The 24109-nt window shown below is 43.6% G+C and overlaps 1 protein-coding gene across 6 annotated transcripts in view; it reads right to left on the reverse strand.

Moving 5' to 3' along the window:
• The window catches only part of FOXN3 (forkhead box N3), a 460304-nt gene extending 444843 nt beyond the window's left edge, over positions 1-15461 (reverse strand). For 4 of the 6 annotated variants that reach the window (XM_003408814.4, XM_064292850.1, XM_023546473.2 and 1 more), the window contains exon 1: positions 15344-15461. The gene's annotated coding sequence lies outside the window, so the exon portion shown is untranslated. The remainder of the gene's footprint in view (positions 1-15343) is intronic. The other 2 variants (XM_023546472.2, XM_023546468.2) reach the window with 2 other exon arrangements.
• Positions 15462-24109: the final 8648 nt, after the last annotated feature.

Consider the following 24109-nt stretch of genomic DNA (forward strand, 5'->3'; position numbering starts at 1 on the left):
ATAAGATGATAGAGAAAAATCTAAATACATCTGTGATTACAATATATATAAATGGATTACATATTTCAGTTAAAAGATAGTTATTTACAGACTGCATTAAAAGCAATATCCAGCTATATGTCATATATAAAAGACATCTAAAATATCAGCAAAAAGTTTGGAAAAAAGAGAATAGAAAAACAAATATTGGCAAAAACTAATCCAAAGGAAGATGACTGTGTCCTACTGCTGTCTTGTCTTACAATCACATCAGATAAAATACATTTTAAGACAAAAAGAATTGTAAGGTTAAGGAGCGCTAATTCATAATAATAAAAAATTCAAAGTATATATATTTTTTTAATTAAAGACAGTGTTTAATGAACAAAAATAAAAAAGATTCAGTTCTCCAGGAAGATAGGGCAATTCTAAATGTGTATGCACCAAATGTTGTAACTTTAAAACATATAAAGAAAAAGCAACAATCCACTGTCTTACTGGGAGCTATTAATACACTTCTCTCTGTAAAAAACAGCAAACAAAGCTAGAGATTTAAACAACTCAACACACTTACTTATGTTCCAGGATTGACATTATAAGACTACTTTCTGTGACTAAACTGAAATTGTTAGAAATCAATAATAGAAAGATAACTTGAAAAATACTGTAAGTTTGGAAATTGAAACAAAACACTTTTAGATAACTCATAAATAACTCAAGGAGGACAGTGAAAAAGTCGTAGTAAATTCAGATGTTATTTAGAACTGAATGATAATGAAAACACTACATATTAAAACTTCTGAGATAGAGCTAGCATAATGCTTAATGGATAAATTTATAGCTTGTATTTTTATATTAGAAATGAAAACGTCAAAGTTAATGAGCTTATCTTTGAAAATCAGCAAAATAAACACAAAAAATGTAAAAAGAAAAAATATACAAGCAGAAACCTAACAGAAAAAGAAGATGCTATGGAGAAGATCTATGAAGTAAAAAGTTTTTGGAATGGACTAATAACAGTAACAAAAATATGGTGAAATTGATTAAAAACAAACAAGAAAGCAAATAAGCAATATTAGAAATGAAAAACTGGACTAATTATGATGGCACAAAGTTTTTAAAAATAACTTATTATAAGCAGTCATTATACACCAAAATTTTAAAACCAATATGAAATAAATTCCTAGAAATATACAAATTTCCTAACATGAATTCAAGAAGAAAGAACACCCAAATAGTCTTACCATAAAAGTAATTACTAAACTAGTAATTGTAAATCTGCCTAAAAGAAAACAGGCCCAGATAAAAACGTGACTACTATCAAACATTCTGAGAAATAAGTAACTCCAGTCTTACACGAGCTATTCCAGATAATAGAAAAAGAATACTCTTTGACTTATTTTAGAAGGCTAGAAAAACCTTGATACCTGTCTTACTTATCTAGTACTGCTCTCACAGAAATACCACAAGTGGATGATGGCTTTAACAAAGAGAAATTATTCTCTCACAGTCTGTTGTTTTTAGGTGCCACCGAGTGGGTTCCAACTCATAGCGACCTTATGCACAACAGAATGAAACACTGCCGGTCCTGAGCCATCCTTACAATCGTTGTTATGCTTGAGCTCATTGTTGCAGTCACTGTGTCAGTCCACCTCATTGAGGGTCTTCTTCTTTTCTGTTGACCCTGTACTCTGCCAAGCATGACATCCTTCTTCAGGGACTGATCCCTCCTTACAACATGTCCAAAGTATGTAAGACGCAGTCTCGCCATCCTTGCCTCTAAGGAGCATTCTGGCTGTACTTCTTCTAAGAGAGATTTGTTCATTCTTTTGGCAGTCCGTGGTATATTCAATATTCTTTGCCAACACTGTAATTCAAAGGCGTCAATTCTTCTTCGGTCTTCCTTATGCATTGTCCAGCTTTCACATGCATATGATGCGATTGAAAATACCATGGCTTGGGTCAGGCACACCTTAGTCTTCAAGGTGACATCTTTGCTCTTCAACATTTTAAACAGGTCCTTTGCAGCAGATTTACCCAATGCAATGCATCTTTTAATTTCTTGACTGCTGCTTCCATGGCTGTTGATTGTGGATCAAAGTAAAATGAAGTCCTTGACAACTTCAGTCTTTTCTCCGTTTATCATGATGTTGCTCATTGGTCCAGTTGTGAGGATTTTTGTTTTCTTTATGTTGAAGTGCAATCCCTACTGAAGGCTATCGTCTTTGATCTTCATTAGTAAGTGCTTCAAGTCCTCTTCACTTTCAGTAAGCAAGGTTGGGTCATCTGGGTTGTTAATGAGTCTTCCTCCAATCCTGATGCCCCTTTCTTCTTCATATAGTCCAGCTTCTCGGATTATTTGCTCAGCATACAGATTGAATAGGTATGGTGAAAGAATACAACCCTGACGCAGGCCTTTCCTGATTTTAAACCAATCAGTATCCCCTTGTTCTGTCCACGCGTCAGTCAGTTTGTAGTACTGTGGGCGCTTGCGTGTTGCGGTGATGCTGGAAGTTATGCCACCGGTATTCGGATACCAGCAGGGTCACTCATGGATGACAGGTTTCAGCTGAGCTTCCAGACTAAGACAGACTAGGAAGAAGGACCCAGAAGTCTACTTCTGAAAAGCATTAGCCAGTGAAAACCTTATAAATAGCAGCAGAACATTGTCTCACAGTCTACTAGTGTTCAAGTCCAAATTCAGGGCATCAGCTCAATGGGAAGGCTTTTCTCTCTGTTGGCCCTGGAGGAAGGTCCTGGTCATCATCTTCCCTTGGTCGAGGAGCTTCTCAGGCACAGGGACCTTGGGTCCAAAGAACATGCTCTGCTTCCGGTGTTGCTTTCTTGGTAGTATGAGGTCCCCATGTCTCTCTGCTCCTTCTCTCTTTTATATCTCAAAAGAGATTGGCTTAAGACACAATCCAATCTCATAGATCTCATCAACATAACTGCCACTAATCCATCTCATTTACATCATAATGATAGGATTTACAACACATAGGAAAATCCCACTAGATGACAAAATGGTGGACAATCACACAATACTGGGAATCGTGGCTTAGACAAGTTGACAGATATTTTGGGGAGACACAATTCAATCCACGACAATACCAAAATTTGACAAGAGAAATATAGTACTTCTCACTCGTTAATGTAGATGTAAAAATCCTAAAAAGTATTACCAAAGCAATCTTAGCTATGTTTACAAAAGATATCATCTTGCCAACTTAACTGATTTCTAGAAATGTAAGGTAACTTTTAGCATTAGAAAATCAATTCATGTAATCCCCCACACTAAAGGAGAAAGGTATACAAATATCTCAATAAATGCAGAAAAAGAATTCCTTCGTTCAGTTGGTGTGAGAAGTGAACTAGAAAAGATTGAACTGACCTTAACACAACAGTGCACTCTCTAAACTTTCTGCCTGTGTAGGAGAGGATGAAATGGTAGAGAGGAAGTGAAAGAGCCCGCCCCTTTCTGAGCCCAGATAATTATGGGAAAGATAAAGGCAATAAGAAAGGAGGACAGTGAAGGGGTTAGACGTTTGTCCTGATTCTGCCCATGAATGCGAGTGTCTCAAGCCAGAGAAGATAACACTGAGCATCCTTGCGCTCATCCCCCTGCCTCATTTGGAGCCCTGGGAAGAGATGGCTTCTTGGGTTGCCTGTACTATCCTGGGGCACAGTTTTACCACGTAGGCACTGCCGATGCTCAAGTCAAGGGCACTGATGCTTGGTGGGGGGTGAAGATGCTAAGCTGAGAGCAGGGCGCCTGCCTCAAATCTGCAGTGGGTGGCCAGAGGAGGCGACCCCTTGCAGAGACCACCAGAGCAGTGGAATTGATGGAAGGTGTGGCTAATAGGCTAGGTTTGTCCCCACTGGGAGCGGAGGTGGGGCTGAGTCAGCAGGGAGTGCTCTGATAAAAAGTCCAGAGAACAACCAGATCAACTTCTTTTGCAAACTGTGGGTCACAGTTTATTTTTTCATTAAATAAATCAAGTTGTTTTTAAACCAAAAAAAAAACCCAAAATAGCTTATCTTAATTAGTATCCTGCTTCGAGCATTGTGCTTTTTTAAAGACTAATCTATATGAGATCAAATTAACAACACCAATTTGAAAGGCTGGATGAGAAACTTAGAGGGCAGTGAGTTTAAGATAATCATGGTAGAATAATTTGGAAAAGGATCGCCAGAATGGTAGCACAACCTAAAAGAATATAATCCATGTCACTGAATTGTACGAGTTGAAACTGTGTATCTTTGGCTGTGTATACTTTCACCAAAAAGAAAAAAAAAAAAAAACACTGGAATAGACAGGAGTGCGTCCAGCGTAGTAAGAGTAAGAATATGTTGTAAAACTTGTGTTTGGGCTGCACGTGTCATTTCGTAAAAACGTGTGTCATCTGTCCATGTATACATATGTACACATGTGTTTACTGGAATCTCATATACAATGTATTTTACTGTGGGTCGTTGCAAAAAAAACACTGGACTAGACTATGTGTTATGAGATATCAAGTGCTAGTTAGCAGAAAAAGCAGCAGCCAGTGGGTAGGAGACATTGCCCCTGAGAGCAGAGGTCACCAAGCCCAAGAACCGTAAGTCTGCTCCTTCTCCGTAAGAAATAAAAAGAAAGAGTGAGTTTGGCACTGAAGAGAGCACAGGCAGAGAAAGCGGGGTGGGGTAGTGAGACCACAGGACGGAATGTGCATTGTTTTCCTGGGGAAACTGAGAATTCTCTTAACGGGTCATTTGGGTTATCAGACCTAACTGAGTTTTAAAATGGATGGTATCAAAAATTATTATTCTTCTTTTTCCTGCCTATCAATGGGTGTGTGCTGGGGAGGAAGGTTAACCTACTGCCGTTGAGGAAGGTTAGCTGTAGATAAAGTGAATAAATTGCATTTTCTCTGCACAATGAAGTTGTAGCACGGATTAAGCTGGTGACTGCAACATGTGAATGGAGGAAGAAGGTTGTGGCCCAGGGGGCAATAGGAACGAAGACGGATGCCTGGGTGGTGCAATGGTTAATGTGTTCGACTGGTAACCAATAGGTTGGAGGTTCACGTTCACCCAGAGGCAGCTTGGAAGAAAGGCCTGGAGATCTACCCACAAAAGTTAGCCATTGCAAACTGTCATAGTTCTACTCTAACACATACAGGGTCACCATGAGTCAGAATCAACTTGATAGCCACAGTTTTAAGGTCCCTGGGTGGCATAAATGATTCGTGCTTGACTACTAAAAAAAAAAAATTTTTTTTTTTTTTTTTACTAACCTGAAGGTTGGCGGTTCAAACCCAGTCAGCGGTGCCTGGGAAGAAAAATCTGGCGATCTGCTTCTGTAAAGATGACAGCCAAGAAAACCCTGTGCAGCAGTTCTACACTGTAACACATGGGGTTGCCAGGTGTCCGAACTGACTCAATGGCAACAGGTTTTTTTTTTTTTTAAGATCCCGAGGTGTTCCCTCGGCAGTAATGGATAGGGCCAGATTATAGAAGGGCTTGAAACTTAGGCAGGGGAGGGCAGATTTGTTAGTATGGGCAACAGGGAGCCACCATAGATTCTTAGTAGATGAGGGATGTAACAACAATAGCAACATAACACTAAAAAGAGCTACAATAGTTTGAGCTGTAACTATGTGCTAGGCTTTGTGCAGGTGTTTCTCAGGGATTCTATGATTTGTTGTTGTTGTTAGGTGCCGTCAAGTCAGTTCCAACTCATAGCGACCCTACGCACGACAGAATGAAACACTGCCTGGTCCCGTGCCATCCTTACAATCGTTATTATGCTTCGGCCCCTTGTTGCTGCCACTGTGTCAATCCACCTCATTGAGGGTCTTCCTCTATGATTTAGTCTCCCCAATAATCCTTTTGGGATTTCCACATTACTGAATTTTGTGTCCATATTACTGAGTCTCCGGTTAAGTAACTCATCTAAGGTCACACAGCTGTAAGTGGCAGAGGCAAGCTTTGGAAGCAGGAAGGCTAGCTCGACATCCATACTTGTAGAGGGTTTTAGGAATAGAAGGCTTCAGGAGTATAAAAGAAGGGGCTGGGAGGGATAGAGCACCACTGAGGTACTTGCTGTCCTCCAGGAGTGAAGCCTCAGAACTCAAACTGAGGAGATGTCTATGGAGTGGATTTCCCTGCCTAGATGATTGTTGTTGCTGTGGGTTAGATCCGCCAACCTTTTGGTTAGCAGCTGAGCACTTAACCATTGTGCCACGAGGGCTCAATGTAGGGGGCGGTACCTGATAAATGAAAGCCCCTTGCAATTATGATGTGATTTCCCTAAGTTATCCAATATTGCCAAATTTACCCACAGTAATATATTTCTTTCTTAAAAGACCATTCTAAATGCTAAGTCTAGCCACACAAAACAATATGACTTTTTTAATTTAGGGACAAAATGTATTAACTAACTAGTCATGGTATAGTAATTAATTTCACTTTAAATGCTGCAAATATGTTAAGTTTGCCAAATCGAATAATTTCAGAATATGAAGAGAGGTCTGAGGTTATCTAAAACCTATCCTTCCATAATACTTGCCACTCTCTGAATGTTAAGAAAATGACATTTGCAAGGTACTGGGCACACACTGCTTAGCATTTGCAGAAGTTCTGCACTAGTAACTGCAGCGCAATGAATTACTTAATATGGCCCTTGTGACTCCCACAAAATGATTGGGTGGGACTATGCAAATAAGGTGTTTGTGGCCCACTGAGGGGATTGGACAGTCTGCTAAGAATGCAAATAAGGTGCATGGAACACCTGTGGGAGTGGGACCACACAAATAAGGTGTATGGAACCCTAAAGAGGGTACTGGTCAGTTTTGCCAACCCACTAGGCTTAAAAAGAGCTAATCCAGAGCAGAGAGGGGACCTCATTATCATCAAGAAAGAAGACCAGGAGGTGGAGAGCATCCTTTAGACCCAGAGTCCCTGCAGTGAGAATCTCCTAGACCCAGGAGATGGAGAGAGCTGTAACACTTGAGACAGCCCGAGATGGGGAGAAGGAGCAGCAGAGAAATGGCGGCAGCAGAACTGGGAGACTGGTGCAAGACAGCTGGGTGGGCTTCCCAGCCAATGGAGCAAGGCAGCTACAGTGGGTGTGTGGACTCACAGAGCAAGAGAGCTGAGAGCTCATGGGCAAGAGGCTTGCTAGTGGAGTGGGGTGCTTCTGGACACTTATTGGTGGAGCTACAAAGCTTTGTAAAACTTGCCCAAGGAGGGCAGGGACCGAGGGGTTGAGGGCCAGAGAGAGGCCTGCCTTAGGGTATGGCTGAGAAGCTGTCCTGATCAATGAACCGTATTCCTGAGTCATTCCTTATCCCAAATTATAACTCATTAGTTCCTTAATAAACTCCAAAACTATGAGTATGGTCTATGAGTTTTGTGTAGTTATCGCAGTGAATTATCAAACCCAGCAGAGAAGCAGAGAGTGCAGTGGGAGGGATGGCTGGTGTCAGAATTGGTTAAAAGGTTGGAAAGAGGAGGTATGTCTGACCTCCACCTCATAGGAATCAGTGTTGGGCTGATGCTGATGATCTTGATTCTTTCTCTTCCTCCTGGTGTCAGACCACGAGGCCTGGCGCTACCATTCCATTTTTACTGTAGCTTTAGCAATGTCCTGGTCACTGACATGCATCCTTGAGTTCAGAAGTCCCCAAGAACCACCATGAAGCATCACTGGTCTCTTATCATGCAAAAGCCTGGGGATGGTTCTGTTGGTTTCTGATGGCTGTACACACTCATTCTTCTTTAACATACAGGTGGGAGGAGGAATGAGATAGCTTTAGATAGCCTGTTTTAGTGCACTCCTTGGAAACTCTAGGGGGCAGTTCTGCTCTGTCCTATAGGGTTGCTATGAGTCGGAATTGACTCAATGGCAGTGGGTAGTGCTGTTATAACAGAAATACTACAAGTGGATGGCTTCAACAAAGAGAAGTTTATTCTTTCACAGTCTAGTAGCCTAGAAGTCCAAATTCAGGGCGTCAGCTCCAGGCGAAGCCTTTCTGTGTCTGTTGGCTCTGGAGGAAGGTCCTTGTCATCAATCTTTCCCTGGTCTAGGAGCTTCTCAGCACAGGGACCCCGGATCCAAAGGATGCACTATTCTTCTGGATCTTGTTTCTTGGTGGTATGATGTCCCCCAGTCTCTCTGCTCACTTCTCTCTTTTGTATCTCAAAAGAGAGTTGCTTAAGACACAATCTAATCTTGTAGATTGAGTCCTCCTTCATTAACATAAATGCCACTAATCCCATCTCATTAACATCATAGAGAGAGGATTTACAACACATAAGAAAATCACATCAGATGACAAAATGGTGGGCAATCACACAATACTGGGAATCATGGCCTAGTCAAATTAATACACATTTTTGTGGGACACAATTCAATCCATGACATAGCCTAAACACGAAAAGCTTTATTTCAACCCAGTTCAGTAATTAAAAGGTAACTGTAATCATTTTTCATCCATTACCATGGCCAACATGGAGCCCTGGTGGTGCAGTGGTTAAGCGCTTGGCTGCTAAGCAAAAGGTGGGTGGTTCGACCCACCAACCACTCTTTGGAAGAAAAGAACTGGCTATCTGCTCCCATAAAAATTAAACCAAAACCCAATACCATCAAATCAATTCCAATTCATAGTGACCCTATAGAACAGAGTAAAACTGTCCCATAGGGTTTCCAAGGCTGTAACTCTTTACGCAAGCAGACTGCCATATCTTTCTCCCGTGGAGCAGCTGGTGGGTTCCAACCACTGACCCTTCGGTTAGCAGCTGAATGCTTTAGCCACTGCATGGCCAGGGTTCCCTCCGCCTAGGAAACCCTATGGGGCAGTTCTGCTCTGTCCTAAAGGGCCGCTATAAGTCAGAATTGACCCGATGGCCCAGAACAACACCACCATAGCCAACAATTTGGTGTCTATACTAGTTTTAACTATGTGGAGGAAATATTTTCTAAAACACAAATTGCTAGAAGATGTGTGGCTTTCCAGAACATCTCTAACCCTGCACAGGTGGTAGACACAGGGCAAGCACAGTGGAATAGAGGGTGTAGTAAATAGTGGAAGTAATTGGGGTATATCCTTTCTACCACCACAGAGCCCCAACTGTGCCACCTCCAAGAACAAAGCAGGGAGGCTGGCTGTGGTCACAGAAGCACAATTCTACTACCATTTGGCCGAAATCTCTGCTGTTTTCTCTGTACCCCGTGCTCCTACGAATCAAATGACTTTGACAATCAAGGGTGGAACAGAAGGGGATTCCTCAGTCTGTAACCTCTACCAGTAAAAACCAGGTGCCGTCAAGTCGTATTCTGACTCATACAACCTGTGGGTGTCAGAGTAGAACTGTGCTCCATAGGGTTTTTAGTGGCTGATGTTTTAGAAGTAGATCTCCAGGGCTTCTTCCAAGCCACCTGTGGGTAGACTCCAATCTCCAGTCTTTCAGTTAGCAGCATGAGCAGGTTAAATGTTTGCACCATCGCCCCCAGAAATCCTTACTACTGGTAGTTTTGGGGATGTAAAGGGGAGAACTGAGCTCAATCTCAATATTGCCACTTCTGTACAATCTCATAATAGATCGTATGAATATACCCGATGATATTCGAATGTCATCTCTGTGTTCGCATTTTAAGCAACACTCAGAACACTAGTGTCTCAGCAAGGCAGGTTATATAGTCCGGCAAACTTTCATTTCATGAATGATGCTTAATAGGAAATTACTTTCACTCACTAACAGAATAACAGTGATCCAACAGATTCTGAGGTGTTAACAGAATAAATCCATGCCTTCAGTTTTTTTTTTTTTTTCGAGTAAAATTATAATCAATTCTTCTCAAACACTTCTGTGTGATGTTTCTACATCTTATAAGGAAAGGGAGTCCTGGTTTGTAAGTAATCCCTGCTAACATTCTTTCCCCTTCCTTCATTCTAGGCTGGACTAGGACATTTTCCTCGGGAGAGTGGGTCCTTTGTTTTTCTGTAAACACATGTCAGCGGATTTCAGTACAGTGTATTACATACCTAACTACTACCTTTCCCCTACTCACTCTGAGCACAAGCACCCTCTTAAAGTGTCAAGGCAAGAGTTATCCCTTTAGCCAAGAGGTTTCAGGACTCTGCATTCAATACCCTCAGGCTGCCATGAGATCATTTGTTGGGCACTTTAAAGGTAGTGGTTTTTAAACTATTTCCCAGCGGTACTAAGATTCTAGGGTAAACCCCAGGCACAGCCCAGGGGCAGAAAGAGGGCTCCGGCTTCTGGCCCCACTTCCTCCACAGCACATCTGTTTTTATTTGACTCATATATTAGGGTATTGCGTAAGATTCCATTTGGTGCTAAATATAAAGCAAAAATGATGTCTTAAAAAAATGTGTGAAAACCATTGCAATAAAGGGTTCTCTCTCCCTCAGGCAACTTTAACCCCCCTCCTCAGGCTGTTCCCTTCAAATGGTGGTTTGGGCACTTCTTTGCCTTTAAAGAGGAGCCCTGGTGGCACAGTGGTTAAGAGCTATGGCTGCTAGCCAAAAGTTCAGTTGTTCAAATCCACCAGCCGCTCCTTGGAAACCCTATGGGGCGGTTCTACTCTGTCCTCTAGGGTCGCATTGAGTCCACGGCAATAGGTTTGGTTTTTTTGTTTGTTTTTGTTTTCCTTTAAAGAATCTCATCCTTTCTGACACCTGCAGAATTTGAAACATACATGGGTTGAGACTATGAAATGTACTCATTTACAACATCCAAAATGTAATCCAGAGTTTTGCACAATAAATCCCTTCAAAATTAAGATTTGTTTTTCTCATACATATTGGAAAATGGCTTTAGTCTCCTTCCCCCAGGAACCCTGGTGGCACAACAGTTAAGAGCTCAACCGCTAACCAAAAGGTTGGCAGCTCGAACCCACCTGGCAGCTCCATGGGGGAAAGACCTGAGGATCTGCTACTGTAAAGATGGCAGCCTGAGAAACACAATAGGGCAGTTCTACTCTCGTCACACGCTATCTTTATAAGTAGAAAATCAACTAGATGGTGACACCCAACAACAATACTCCTTTCCCCTTCTTCCCCTTCTTCTGCCCCCTCTCTGGCACCTTCTTACAGCAAAGAGAAGGACGAAGCTCTGCCTCTTCCTTTCTTCCCTATGCTAATTCACAATCGAGGCTGGCTGGCATTTGGTTGGGATTCTGGAATAATTATTAGAAATTTGGCAGAGCCAGAAGAAAGCACCAGCTTCTATGAGTATGTGTGTGACTGTCTGACAGCTGAAAATGAATTGGAATTTTATTGAACATCTTGTTAATTTGTGTTGGTAAAATAAGTCGTACATGATAGCATAACGATCAATTTTTTTAAAGCCCAAAGTCAAAAAGAAATAAACAGAAAGGCCAAAGGTTTGGACCGATTTAACTGTACACGTGAAAAGTCCCTTTAAAAATGAAGTGTTCTGAGAAAACAATTCGACGGACAATGGAGAACGAAGGTAGATTCTAGAACCCAACAAATCCCATTCATTTCCTCCAGTTTGTAAAAACAAGCAACTGACAGGTTTCCTGCCAATGAACATACTTGCAGATAAGAAAGGTTCCGACAGGAAATCCTTTGCTAAAACAGAACACTTGTGTCATTAAACTTAACTTTCTTCATCAAATTCCATACAGTTAAATATCTGACAATATGGGATGATGAAATATAGGGAAAGTCATCGAAATGATGCTACATCCCTGTTAACATCTGTATTTCCTACAACATTAAAAAAAAAAAAAATTGCCATGAAGTCAATTCGGAATTATAGCAACCCTATAGGACAGAGTAGAACTGCCCCATAGAGTTTCCAAGGAGCACCTGGTGGATTTGAACTGCTGACCTTTGGGTTAGCAGCCATAGTACTTAACTACTATGCCACCAGGGATTCCAGCCATGACACAGATATAAAAAATATATAGGATATTAAATAAACATTAAAATATAGTTAGGACTCTTCCACCTCCCTCCGGACTCTTCCACCTCCCTCCGGACACTTCCAACTTCCTCCTTCAACGCCCCACCCATGGAATTAGTTGATGAAAATTAAGGAAATTTGCTGCTTTTTAAAAGATCAACACGTTAACTGAATAAGATTTAAAACTGGCCATTTTCAATTAAGATAAAGCACTGCAATACTATAAATCACCATGATTAGAAGGGAGATATTTCTAAATGAGTATCAAGAACTGAAAATGCAAAGATTACCATTGACAAGATATGAAAGCATAAGAAATGCTGATATTTTATATTTACAAGCTTGCGTTTCCATCACCAAAGTCAAAATTTAGGAAAGCGCCTCCTTGGTTATTTTTCACTTAGCAATATGAAGGGGCGGGGGGGAGTCTCCAAATCTCTCTCCTTTCTTTACTCCCCTCACTGAAACCATTACCAAGACACTGGAAATGTTTGCAACAGTAATCTGGAGAACCTCTCATTTACCCTTAAAACTGAAGCACTCTTTCCCATCCACAAAAGAAAGGGAAACTTTTCTAAGTTGACTGAATAATAACAACTGCAGTTTTGAAACCGCTCTTATTTCCATTTAGGGGTTTTTCCTTTCCTGGTTCAGCTACTGAGAACACGGTCTCTGACACTTTCCGAAGCACCGGACAGTCTTCATTTAGGTCCGCACGGGCAGCCTCAGAGCAGGCTTCCAAAATGCCCACAGCTCCCAGTTCGACTGCTTCAGTCCAACTTTGAACACTCTTGCAAACAAAAAAAGCTTCATTTCTACCTTTCCCCAGATGACTCTTCGTCCACAGATCACATTCTAGTCTTCACGGCTCTCAGAAGAGTTTGGCTTCCAACAGCAGACAGAAATCAGTTCAACTCCACCGTTAAGCTCTCAGACACATACTTCTCAGCCTGCCCTTGCACAAGTCAGAAGTCGCAACATGCTAAGTAAGCGCGTGTGCCCATGCTTGCTTGTAGGCTTTTCCGTCGCATACTTTCAATAAAAAGACCGTTATGAAATCCAGGAGACGGCGCATTTTTGGTTGTTGTTGTAAAATGACCTTGATTTGACAGGCACCGTCTCAGGTTTCAGCAGATGCCGTGGGAAAGAGAAAGCATGTTCTCCAGACATCTGTGATGACATGCAGGGTTTTTTTTTTTTTCTTTCTTTTTAAAGTGCTGGTCGCGGTTGTGTGTGTGTATGTGTGTGTGTGTGTGTGTGGTGGGGGTGTGGAGTTACTCTTCTCTGTTTCCATGACAACCATGTCTCCACTCCTCAGTTATTAGATACCATCCACTTCCTGTGTCTAAATTCTTGAGCCAATCAGAAAAGTGTTTATACGTTTAACAACTTCTGGGACAGGGCTTCTTTAATGAGGGGTTTTAAGGCTCAAGGGAAGATGTCCAGGGGCCTTATATTCTGCTTATAGCTATAACTTTTCACAATATTCATTATTTCATATTCTTAGACAGTGACGAATACTCTTTTTCTTGGATGTGAAATGCATTCTCCTCAAACCAGATGCCCCAATTTCTTATAATAGTCTACAAGCTGATTGTGATTGTTCGCTCGTCATTGTCTTTTCTGTCACTGTCTCAGACTTGAATTTAGTGCGTGGAACATGTTAAGGCACAAGCCACTTCGATTATCAAAGCAATGACATAGTCAAGCATCCATCTGCCAGTGTTGATGTTTAAATAAACCGAAACCAAACCCCCTGCCGTCGAGTGGATTTTGACTCATGGTGGCCCTACAGGACAGAGTAGAACTGCCCCACAGGGTTTCGAAGGCTGAAAGCTTTACGGGAACAGACTGCCGGCTCTTCCTCCCCCGGAGCGGCTGGTGGGTTCGAACCGCCGACCTATCGGTTAGCAGCCGAGCGCTGAAACCACTGCGCCACCAGGGCTCCTTGATATTTTAAACGCATCGAAAATAATGGTCAGGAAGAATTCTTCTAAGTTGAGCAACTTTGCACTCTACAACTTCTGGGCTGAAATAATTGGGAATGTATTGTAAAGCAATCCGTCTCTAAACGTAAGCTAGTAGCTGAGGGCTGCAACGAAATTTGTCACCAAAATGGCCTACTTTATCTGGATAGAAACAACAACAAATTAAACATCAAGGTAGCTCAAGCCAACGGCGCCTGACTGAAATATCAATCTTGCAGAAATCTGAGCACACGACGGCGAATCTGAAAAAGACGGCTCGATTTTAAAAAAGAAGGTTTTGGGTGACTGTTTTCCTAAGTCTCAATCCTACTGACCAATCAGGGGAAGAGAAGCGGGGCCTCAGTCGCCTGTGCCGTCTTCCCAGCTCCGCACCCCCCAGCGCCTCTCCTCTCTCAGGCAGAGCTGGCGATCAATGAAAAACAGGGAACAAAAGGAATATAACAGGATGTCTTCCTTAGCTAAGGAAAATGACTCCCTTTTTCTTCAATGAGCCGGTCGCGCCCTGCCTACGCCAGCTCCACATGGGAGCCCCCAGCCGACCAGACCTTTTGGGGAGGCACATTTTACATCTGCAACCTTGTGTCCCAACTGCTAGCAAATGTGTCACCTTAAACCCAGCGTGTGGCGGAGGGCTCCCCGAGTCCCGCCAATGGAAACGAATAAATAAATTAAATAACCTCACAATTAAAAGCCGCCGAAAAAGCCTGCGTTTCCCTGCCCCAAATGTCATCCCCGGAGTATAAACAAAACATGAAAAATAGTCTCTCCGGCTTCGAGAGAGCCGTGATCATGGTTTTCTCCACCAAACGCTGTTTCTCCAAAAAGGGAAATATTTTTACTCCCCTCAACGGCAACTCTCTCATCTGTCTGTGTCAAGTCAGGATAACCAGTTACAGCCTTTGAAAAGAGGTTTCACTGCCCACGGATTTGACACTGTTTATAATTGATAGCAAAGCAGTGGCAACAGCAATGCTGTACACTCTGCCCAAGACAAACTCCACATTTAACACGTTAGTTCCTTGAAAATAAAAGTAATGCCTGGGCAGCCCACACAGCCGGGCTGCCCGAGAAGTCATCAACAGAAGTCCATCCATGATTTGATCATTTTCAAGAGATATTCATCTGTCTGACATTTTTAAAACAACCATTTTTAAAACGACGACCCACAAATTCCTGGGAAACTTTTTTTTTTTAATGAACTTACTTTTGAGCCAAAACTAATGAAAATAAGCAACTTGCCATGGCTGGGTCTTTCCCGCTTGGGGCTGCAGGCTATAAATCAATCTGAAACCAGGTGGAAATACGGGGACCGGGCACCTTAAAAAAATCAAAGGGTGCCCCCAAATGCAGCAGCCTGCACGCCGAGGGCTCCTCCTGCCAGTGCTGCACCCAAGCCTCAGACGAGGAGGCAGGAAATGAGCCCCCACGTTCATTACCTTCGATCGCTGCCCCCCCCCGCTGCTTCTCGTGGCCGCATCGGGGGGCTGCGGCGGCGCTGGACTCGCGCGTGGCCCTGCCGCCGGGTCGCCCGTCTCCCGGCCGAGCTGCAGCCGATCGCGGCCGGAACCCCGGCTCCAGCGCCCGGCGCCCGCCCGGGGTCGGCGGCGCGGCTCCCACCCGGCCCGGAGCCCCGCTGGGTCCTAGTGCGCGCCGTGCCCGCCGGCGGCCCGGGCCGCAGCCCGCAAGTGCCGCAGGCGGCCTGGGGGCACCGTGAACTCCCCAGAAAACCGAAAACCCCTCCGGCCGCTTTCAAAAACGGCCACGGTGTATGTGGAAGAAGTGGAGCTTAATGTCAAATTCTGGCATAGGATGTTAAAGGAAAAACATCGAGGGCGACTAACTCCTAGAAGTACATGTTAATATTTGCAGCCCCACTGTAAAGTACAGGGCAGGAACAGGAGTACATCACTTTGCCTGGGCCACTAGCAATATGGTACATTCCCAGAAAGTAAGAGGCAGTTTGGGATCAATAAAGAGAGATTTCAAAAATACAACGCAATAATTTTAAGAAGGTTGAAAATGTTCATATTTAAAACAATGTTTTAAACAGTTTTCCAATGATGTATTTTTTTTCCTGTTAACAAGTCCTTCTGCATCTTTGCTTTCTCTTTCTAGTATGCTGTTTTAAATAACAAAGCGCCATATGGCTAAACACGTAGTCATTTGATTTTCAAAATACCTCCAAAATTGCGTCAAAATATGCACTCATGTATCTCCTAAGAAATCAACGAGAAAGAATTAATGGTGGCATATGGTGTGCCCCATAGAGAAAACGTAATTATAAATTAAAACGAATGCAAAAATTCACAAATTCAGTAAACTGAAAGTAAATTATGTTCCTAGATTTATACACAAATCAGCTAGTGTACAATGAGGGGAAATGTAAGTTCTAGATTCCTCTTTTATAAGTGGGGAAAGGGTGTTAAATGAAGCCCTATTACAGAGTCCCTTCATTTGTCCCAAAAAGGCTTCCAGCAACCTCTCAGAGCCTTCTCCCCCCAGCCCACCGGGGGAAGTGTTAAACTCGTCAGTGTTCATCCAGAAGGACAATTCCATTAGACCTTAATTGAAAATAAAACTGCTTTAGTTAGAAAAGCCTGCTTGAAAGACCCCGAGACTGGGCACTTTCTTTCACTCACTGACAGCACCAAGTTTGAAGGTCACAATTCTATGAAACTGTTAATAACAATGGTGTTGTGGTTGACGCCAAAAAGAAAATCAAATATGTGTTTTCTGGGTTCTATTTTTGGAGCAGAAAAAGTCCCTTTGAAAAGTATTCTTACCCTTCCCTTTTTCCAATTATAGCTAAATAAATTTAATGGAAGATTTTTAGTATTAATTAAGCATCAAAGACACCTTTTCTGCTGGCTGACATTCTGGCAAAGAACTAGTTGATAATATGTTACACTTGTCAGTCTTCAAAGTATTCGAGCATATGTCTCACGTGATGTTTAGCACACCTCTGGGAGAAGATAGATAGTACAATCCCCAATTTTCAAAAGACAAAGTGGAGGTTCTGTGAGGTTAAGTGACTTGCCCGAAATCACACAGCCTGTGAGCACTGAGAGCTGGAATCCCAGCCTCAGTCTTCAACATTTCCCAGACTACCTCCTGGCCTCCCAACTATTTCTCTACAAATTCTGTGGGAAATGAGACAGCCAAAAGGAAAGTGGAGGTTAACTCCTATAGTCATCATTTCTTACATGTGTTAGAGCCGCAATTTACCAGAATGGAAAGATGTGGCTAGTTGAAAATATTTTCATCTCTGCTAAATAAGAAAGATGGCTTGTAAGACCTGCACTGGTCAGATTTCTGCCCTGTGACTGTCCAGGTCACTCTGGAAGATAGAAAATGTAATACTCAGGGGCTGAGCAAGGCTGAGGTCACCCACACAGGTTTTTGATCATCAGAGACAAGGGCTGAGCCTACTTTACGCACCGTAGTAGAAGAGAGGTTTTCTCAAGTGCAACTAGGTTTTCTACATGCAGCCCCAGCACTGAGAAGCTGCACAAACCCTGGGACCTCAGGGGTTTGGGCTACAAGGCAGACTATTAGTGTCCCTGCTCAGGCCTGGTGACAATGGGAGCTTCAATGGGCTCCAGGTCGTCACTGCTCAGCCCTCCTGTACCCATGGGAAATTCACCAGTCAGTCCTGTTTGTGGCAGTCCACTTCCTCCTCGTCTCTGCTGAAAGGAAATGTAGCTTCTCTGATGATACGTCCCAACCCACCAAAATACCAGCCAGGTGAAGGGCTGGGTGATATTTAACTGAAAAGACAGAGGCAAACCTTTTATTCTTAACAGCTCCTCTTCCTTTTCTTGTGAGGCTCATAAGGAAGAGGCTAGGCATGGTAACATCACTGGCAGATGTGTGCAACCTGCCTGCAAGTCTGAATGCAAACCTTACTTGGATGAATTCATTCGATCCCTTTGTTGGAAGCTGGTCTACTTTACAGTCACACCATCCACATGGCCTTCAAATGTTGCAAATGCTACGCTCAAAGTAACCATAACATCAATAGGAGGTGATGAGAAGCAGCAAAGAAATACTGGTGGTAAGCAAATCCTCAAAGTCAGAGCTCACCAAAAGAGGTACTGGTCAAAAGAAACCACCATTCATTCACTCATTCGTGCATACATTAAACACTGAGCACCTAATATGAGCCAGGCACTGTTCTAGACTCCAGAAAAATAAATTATGCCTCAGAGAACTCCCTGTTACATGGAGCCTGTGAACAGGCACACAGGGGCAGGAGAGGGGTATAAGTGCCAAAATAAAATCACGCCCCAGTGCTCTGTGTTCAAACGCCAGCTGTCCTGGTCCTGGGCCAGCTTGTCTTCAAAGTCATTCTCCACTCTGTCCCCGGCTCTGCATTGCTGGGAGCTGACTCTCACACTGAGTTTCACAGGCTCAGGTGGCTAATGGCTGGCTACGGGCAATAAGGAGGTACTGGAGGGAGATCGGAAGGCGAGAGGAAAAGAGAGGCCAGGGAATGTCCTGGCCTCCCTCTTGCGTCTGAAGGCTTCTCCGGCAGAGGCTGCATCTGGCTGGAGCTTCTGCTAGTTGACCTCAGCCCCTGCACTGAGGTGACACTGCCACTCCTTGTTAACTCTCCTGCTTGGAGACAGTATTGGCTTTTGGCTGAGCTTCATCTCTGGGCAGCGCCACCTTCCCCAGCTGGCCTCTCAGATCCTCCATCACCTGTGTAATCAATTCCCTGCGTTAAATTGCGTACACCAGCAAATTCTAACAGAGGGGCACCCTACGAAGTACCTGACCAGTCCTCAAAATGGCCAAGGTCATCAGAGACGAGGAAACTCTGAGAAACTATCAGAGCCAAGAGGATTCTAAGGAGACATGATGACTAAATGTAATGTGATATCCTGGATGGGATCCTGGAACAAGAAAAGGGCATTAGGTTAAAAAAAAAAAACCCAAGGAAACCCGAATAAAGCATGGATTTTCATCAGTAATAATGTATTGGTATTGGTTCATTAGTTGTAACAAAGGTACTATGCTCACAGTAACAGGGAAAACTGGGTATAGGGTGAAATTGGCCACAAAAGGACAAATATTGAATGAGATCACTATTATAAGAACTCAACACAAGGCTTAAACACAGAAGAAAACAATCTTTGATGGTTATGAGGGTAGGGAAGGAGGGAGGGAGAGGGATATTCACTAATTAGATAGTAGACAAGAATTATTTTAGGTGAAGGGAAGGACAACACACAATACAGGGGAGGTCAGCACAACTGGACTAATCTAAAACCTAAGAAGTTTCCTGAATACAAAGAAACACTTCGAGGGACAGAGTAGCAGGGGCAAGGGTCTGGGGACCATGGTTTCAGGGGACATCTAGGTTAATTGTCATAGTAAAGCGTATTAAATAAATGTTCTGCATCCCACTTTGGTGTGTGGTGTCTTAAAAGCTAGCAAGCGGCCGTCTAAGACGCATCAGTTGGCCTCAACCCACCTGGAGCAAAGGAGAATAAAGAACGCCAAAGGCGCAAGGAAAATATGAGCCCAAGAGAAAGAAAGGGCCACATAAACCAGAGATTCCAACAGCCTGAGACCGGAAGAACTAGATGGTGACCAGCTGCCACCAAGGACTGCCCTGACAGGGAACACAACAGAGACTCCCTGATGAAGCAGGAGAAAAGTGGGAAGCAGGCTTCAAATTCTAGCAGAAAGACCAGAATTAATGGTCTGAGACTGGAGAGATCCCAAAGGTCACAGCCCCCGGACTCTCTGTTAGCCCAAAACAAAAACCATTCTCTAAGCCAATTCTTCAGACAAAGATTATACTATAGGACATAAAATGATACTGGTAAGGAGTGTGATTCTTAGCTCAAGTAGGCACATGAGACTATGTGGGCAGCTCCTGTCCAGAGGCGAAATGAGAAGGCGGGAGCGGACAGGAGCGGGTTGAATGGACATGGGAAATACAGGGTGGAAAGAAGGAGTATGCTGTCACATTGTAGGGAGAGCAACTAGGGTCACATAACAACGTGTAAGTTTTTGTATGAGAAACTGACTTGAATTGTAAACTTTCACTTAAAGCACAATAAATTTTTTTTTTTTAACTTCGAAATGTAAAAAAAAGAAAAGAAGCCTCCAAGCAAAGGACCAAGCAGCCCTGGGAGCCCAGAAGAAAAATCTGAACCTGAAGCGAGAACATGGTCTGGGGCAAAGACGATGAACTGGGGGTGAACGATATGTGTGAACATAACCAAGACACCAGCCAGAGTACAGAGACAACGACCTGGGGAATAAAGGGCAAGCACAGGCATAAGTGGGTGGAAGAGAAACAATAGAAGGCAACGTCCACGGCGCTGGCTGAGAAGAGAGACTGTCTGGAGTTTGCTTTTATCAGCCAGAGAGAGTGACTATGGGGTACAGGAAGGGGCTGGCCCAGGATATCAAAATGGCATCTCTTGGAGCTTACAGAGAAGGGGGAGAGGAGGAGAGGGAGTGAAAGGGAAAAGGGAAAGAGAAACAACAATGCTGATAGTAGCAGAGAGTTACTGAGCCCTTACTCTGTGTCAAGATCTATCCTAATCATTTCACCTCCATTTTCTCATTTCAATTCCCTTACCCTTATAAAAAGGAGCCCTGGTGATTCGATTCGACGGTTAAGTGCTCAGCTGCTAACCGAAAGGTTGGCAGTTCAAACCCACCCAGTGGCTCTGTGAAAGACCTGGCAATCTGCTCCTATAACAATTACAGCTAGGAAATCCTATGGGGCAATTCTGCTGTGTCATATGGGGTCATTATGAGTTGGAACGGATCGACAGTACCTAACAACAACACCCTTATAAAACCAAAAACCTAAACCCACTGCCATCAAGTTGATGCCAATTCATTGTGACTCCTGTGTTACAGAGTAGCACTGAATTTTCTTGGCTGTAATCTTTACAGAAGCAGACCATGAAGTCTGTCTTCCACAGCACCACTGAGTGGGTTCCAACCGCCAACCTTTAGGCTAGTAGTCAAGCACAAACCATTTGCACCACCCAGAGACCTTCTAAGGAGGATCCTACCTTTATTCCCATTTTATAAATAAACAAACTTTCCCAAAGTTGCATAGTGATTAAGAGGCAGAATCATGGCTCAACTCCAGGTCTGTTTGACACCAAAAGAGATTTAGTTAATCTCCGACTCGACGGCAATGGGTTTTTTCTGCGCCAGGCAGCCTTGATAGAAAACACGAACCATGGTCTGAGTCTCCAAGGACACCATAAAACCCATTGCCATTGAGTCAAATTCCAACTCATACTGGCCCTATAGGATGGAGTAGAACTGTCCCATAAGGTACTCAAGGCTGTAATCTTTATGGAAGCAGGCTGCCACATCTTTCTCCCTTGGAGCAACTGGCGGGTTGGAACCATTTGATTAGCAGCTGAGCACTTAACCACTGTGCCATCAGAGATCCTATTTTGTCGATTAGGTAGTTTCTAATTTTCCTACAAGGATTTTTCTGGGTTCTCTGCTTCTATAAGGATTGGAAAAAAGAAACCAAAAAAACTAAACCCATTGTTGAGTCGAATTCCAGCTCATAGCGACCCTATACGACAGGGTAGAATAGCCCCATAGGGCTTCCAAGACTGTAATCTTTACCAAAACAGACTGCCACAGCTTTCCTGGTAGGTTTGAACTGCTGACTTTTCAGTTAGCAGCTGAACGCTTAACCACTGAGCCACCAGAGCTCCCTCCAAGGATAAACCAAAAACCCACCAAACCTGTTGCTGCCGAGTTGATTTCGATTCATAGCGACCTTATAGGGCAGAGTAGAACTGCCCCGTAGGGTTTCCAAGGAGCGACTGGTGGATCAGAACTTTTGGTTAACAGCTGAGCTCTTAACCGCTGTGACACCAGGACTGTTCCAAGGACAAGTAGGGTCAAAAGTAAACAAGAATGGGGAGAAGGAGGTCCCTGAGGCAGAGGACATCCTTGGCCTGGGCAAAGCCATGGAGGGCTGAAAGAGAAGCAGGTAGAGTACTGCCAGGTGGACAAAGGGGCTGAAACACCAGTTTGCAAAGAGGAAGTGCCTGTAGGTTCTGCTGGAGATGCCTACTGGGGCCAGAGTCCACCCGGGGTTTATCTTTATCTTGAGTTCCACATTGCAAACTCTTTTATCTCTGTAAGCCTTTGCTCGAACTTCTCAACGTCTCTTAACCTCCTGATCTTGCTCTACTTTTTTCCTTTTCCATTGTGCTTATCACCTTCTAATGCATCGCTACTTTACTCACTTATTGTATTTATTACTCATTGTCTCACCCTCTGTGAGTAAATGTTCCACAAGGCCAGGAATCTTTGTTCTCTTCAGTGATAGTTTCCAAGAATGCAAAGACAGTATCTGGCACATAGTTGGTGCTCAATAAGATTTTTTAAAATGATTGCATCAAGTTAGTCAACAAGAACCTATTGTAAGGGACTCTGTGTTTATGGTAGATGGATTAGAAAGGAGCAAGACGGGAGGCAGGGAAGCTTACTAGGAGGTTATGATCACTGTGGGTGGTGAAAACAATTTTCGCTTGACTACTAACCTAAAGGTTGGTGGTTCTAACCCACCCGGTGGTGACTGGTGAAGGAAGTCCTGACGATCTGTTTCTGTAAAGATTACAGCCAAGAAAACCCTATGGAGCAACTCTAGTCTGTAACACATAAGGTCACGGTAAGTTGAAATCGATTCAATAGCAACAAGTTTGGTTATTCTGTTTTTTCGGTATTAAAGAAAAAAAAGCAAAGATATCACTTTGAGGACTAAGGTGAGCCTGACTCAAGCCATGGTATTTTCAACCACCTCATATGCATGTGAAATATGGACAATGAACAAGGAAGACAGAATAAGAATTGATGCCTTTGAATTACAATGTTGGCAATGGATATGGAATATACCATAGACTGCCTAAAGAATGAACAAGTCTGTCTTGAAAGAAGTACAGCTAAAATGCTGCTTAAAAGCAAGGATGGCGAGACTTTGTCTCACATACTCTGGGCGTGTTATCAAGAAGCACCAGTCCATGGAGAAGGATATCATGCTTGGTAAAATAGAGCGTCGGTGAAAAAGAAGAAGACCCTTGATGAGATGGATTGACACCGTGGCTGCAACAATGGGCTCAAACATTGTGAGGACAGGCACTGTTTCGTTCTGTTGTACTGTGGGGTCGCTATGAGCCAGAACTGCCTTGACAGCACCTCACAACAACGAAGCACTAGTTCAGGCAAGAACTGATGCAGAACTGAAGGGAGCCTACACCGCTGGCTTCAGATGTCCCCTCAGCGACCCATGGGTGGGTGACAGGAGATAGTATACACACCAAAGACATCACACAGATGCACTCTGGGAGGATTCTTCACAACGGCCAGAAAAGAATAAGCAGGTTGACCACTGTGGGTTTTGGCTGCCCAGAGGACCCTGCTGCTGGCCCGGGACCGGGGCATCTCCTGGCCTTTGTCACTGTTCACTTAAACACTAAGGGGGTGGTTGCCTGGCTCAGCTCCTGTCCTCCTTCCACACAAGAGTCGTAGTGGCCAAACGAGAGCAGGCATCTTATAGTGTGACCCTCCCTCCCTGACCATAAGATTGGCCCCAGTGGTCACTTGACCCCAAACCAGGCCGATTAGCTTCCTTCCCCAGAATCCTCTTACTGAAGCCAGGGGACGTGGGCCTCCCTCTCTGGTTGCCAAGCTGTGTGCTGCTGCCAGCAGCCACATCCTCAGTTTGCGGGTTCAGGAGACTGGATAACAACCCATCTGTGAGCCCAAGCAGGAGGTAAAAACATGAGGAAAGCTGAATATAAACTTCGTATTATCCAAACAAATCTTTTTCCCCTCCAGGATCATAAACAGTTTAGAACCGGCTGTATATAGAGCCACAGTTTATATACACACACCATTTATATACTGCACTGAAGAGAACCCGGGAAGCCTACGCTATGCTCGCTAACTTTCTAGATACAGGTGGTATCAGATTGTGTTGAAAGAAAGATTTTCCATTTGTTTCTGCCTATTCTTCGTATGGAAACCCTGGTAGCGTAGTGGTTCAGAGCTATGGCTGCTAACCAAAACGTCAGCAGTTTGAATCCACCGGGTGCTCCTTGGAAACCCTATGGGTCAGTTCTACTCTGCCTGACGGGTCACTATGAGTGGGAATCGACTCCACTCGATGGCAAAGGGTTTTTTTTTTTTTTTAATTC

Source organism: Loxodonta africana, chromosome 10 (genome assembly GCF_030014295.1).
Source record: "Loxodonta africana isolate mLoxAfr1 chromosome 10, mLoxAfr1.hap2, whole genome shotgun sequence".
In the NCBI taxonomy this organism is placed as follows: Eukaryota; Metazoa; Chordata; class Mammalia; order Proboscidea; family Elephantidae; genus Loxodonta; species Loxodonta africana.